Below are 3,042 nucleotides of genomic sequence, written 5' to 3'. Positions count from 1 at the left end.
TTGAGCTTTGTCTCCCTAGAACTATGTTCTTTGTATCAAGGCACTCTTTTGAGATTTGAGTTTTGTTGTGTGAGATTCTAGTGTTGCACACTCTCTCTCACACAACTTGATTCAACTCCCAAACCGGTGTCTCCGTTCGGAATTCTACCGCGTGTCTCTTCCGGGTTGATTCTATCGGCGTGGTTTATCGAGCCACGGGAGTGTAAGTCGATTGTATCGGGTTGGTGAGCGTGTGTGTTCTTCGTGTTCATCCCATTCTTCGTTTCCCCTCTTTTCCCCTTTCGTCGGGTCGAATTCGCAAGATTGGGCCACAATCTAGGTCCTAGACCACATCAATGTTGATTGCTGAGATCGAAGATAAAGTGCATGACTTGCAACAAGGAAACAAAACTGTGATGGCATATGTGGCTGAGTTGCAGCATCTTTGGGGAGATTTAGATCATGTTGATCCTCTGGAACTTGCCCATGGAGAATGTGTGAGTGTTACTGCAAGCTGGATTGAACGTCGGCGAATCATGAAGTTCTTGAAAGGTCTTAATCAAGATTTTGAGGGGAGAAGGGCTGCTTTACTGCATCAAACCACTACGCCTTCTCTCAAAGAAGCCATTGCAGCCATGTCCACAGAGGAAGTGCGTCTGAATATGACAAAGGGAAGCGATTCTGTCACTCACCCGACCTTGTACACAACCGAGAGACAAGAGATGAGAGACTGCTATACTTGTGGACAGAAGGGACACTTGAAGCATCAGTGTACCTCCTTTGCTACACCCAGTAGGGGGAGAGGAGGATACACACATGGCAGAGGAAGCTACAGAGGAAGAGGTGATGGCAGAGGTGGTGGACAGTGTTGGAGATATGCCCAAGAGGCAATAATAAAAGGGTTTATTGTTATATCTTAGTGTTCATGATAAATGTTTACATCCCATGCTATAATTTTATTAACCGGAAACATTAATACTAGTGTGTTTTGTAAACATAAAGGAGTTCCTAGTAAGCCTCTTGTTAAACTAGCTTGTTGATTAATAGATGATCATGGTTTTCTGATCATGAACATTGGATGTTATTAATAACAAGGTCATATCATTAGGTGAATGAGTGATGGACATACACCCATAGTAAGCATAGCATATGATCAAGTCATTTAGTTATTTATGCTTCAAGCTTTAATATGCATAGTAACTTAATCCTTCAACCATGAGATCATGTTAATCACCTACACCAGATGGATGCTATGATGACACCAAACACTACTGCGTAAATGGGTTGTTATAAAGGTGGCATTAAGTGTTCGGAAAGTTATAGGGTTGAGGCACTTGTATCAATAGTGGGATTTGTCCATCCTAATGACTGATAGATATACTCTGGGCCCTCTCGGTGGAATGACATCCAATTAGCTTGCAAGCATGTGACTGGTTCACAAGGGATATCATATCACGGTACGAGTAAAGAGTACTTATCGGTAACGAGGTTGAACTACGTATGGAGATACCGACGATCAAACTTCGGATAAGTAAAATATCGCGAGACAAAGGGAATTGTTATTTTATGTGAATGGTTCTTTCGATCACGAAGTCATCGTTGAATATGTGGGAGCTATTATGGATCTCCAGGTCCCGCTATTAGTTATTGATCAAAGAGGAGTCTCGATCATGTCCGCATAGTTCTCGAACCGTGGGGTGACACACTTAAGGTTTGATGTGGTTATAAGTAGATATGGAATATGGAATGGAGTTCGAATGTTGTTCGGAGTCTCGGATGGGATCCAGGACATCACGAGGATTTCCGGAATGGTCCGGAGAATACGATTGATATATAGGAAGTAACTTTCCAAGTTTGGAAATGATCTGGTGCATTTATGGAAGGCGCTAGAATGTTCTAGAACCTTTCGGAAGAAATCACCATGGAAGGTGGAGTCCCGGATGGTCTCCACCAACCCTAGACGGCCAGCCAAAGGGGAAGGTGGAGTCCATGGTGGACTCCACCTCCATGGCCGTCCATAGGGGTAGGAAAGGGAGGAGTCCCACTTCCCCTAGGTTTCACCCACATGGAAGGTTTTGAGTTGGACTCTTATTCGGATTTTGGGCAAACCCTTGGGGGTTCCACTTATATAAAGAGAGGGAGAGGGAGAGGGCTAGCTACACCTTGGCCGCACCACCAAGGGGCACCCAAGCCGGCGCCCCTAGCCCCCCTCTCTCCCAAACCCTAGCTACTCCCTCCTCCTTCTCTCGCGGCGCTTACGACGAAGCCCTGCCGGAGATCTCCACCACCACCGTCACCACGCCATCGTGCTGGCGGGATTCCGAGGAGGATCTACTACATCCGCTGCCCGCTGGAACGGGGAGAAGGACGTCGTCATCAACACCGTACGTGTGACCGAGTGCGGAGGTGCTGCCCGATTGTGGCACCGTCAAGATCTTCTATGCGCTTTTGAAAGCGGCAAGTGATCGACTACATCCACCAAGAGATTTATCTCGTTAACGCTTAGCGATCTTAGAGGGTATGTTGATCTTCACCTCGTTGCTACCACCTACAAGATTAGATCTTGGCTTGTTATTCGTTCTTGCGGTAGGAATTTTTTTGTTTTCTATGCTACGAATCCCTACAGTGGTATGAGAGCCATGTCTATGCATAGATTGGTTGCACGAGTAGAACACAATGGTTTTGTGGGCGTTAATGCTTTTGTTGTCTCTTTTTATATGTACTTTGCATCTTGCTGTATGGTGGGATGAAGCGGCCTGGGCTAACTTTACATGATCGCGTTCATGAGACTTGCTCCACGGTCGACATGCAACTTGTATTGCATAAGTGGCTTTGCGGGTGTCTGTCTCTCTCACCATAGTTATGATTCAATTTACTATTTCAATTGATAACACTAGTATCAGCATTGTGGTTCATGTTCGTAGGTAGATTGGATCTTACTCGAAAACCCTAAACCACGTAAAATATGCAAACCAAATTAGAGGCGTCTAACTTATTTTTGCAGGGTTTGGTGATGCGATATGGCCATGATGTGGTGATGAATATGTATGAGATGATCATTAT

This window comes from Lolium rigidum, chromosome 6 (assembly GCF_022539505.1).
Source record: "Lolium rigidum isolate FL_2022 chromosome 6, APGP_CSIRO_Lrig_0.1, whole genome shotgun sequence".
Classification (NCBI taxonomy): domain Eukaryota; kingdom Viridiplantae; phylum Streptophyta; class Magnoliopsida; order Poales; family Poaceae; genus Lolium; species Lolium rigidum.
This window is presented reverse-complemented; position numbering follows the sequence as displayed.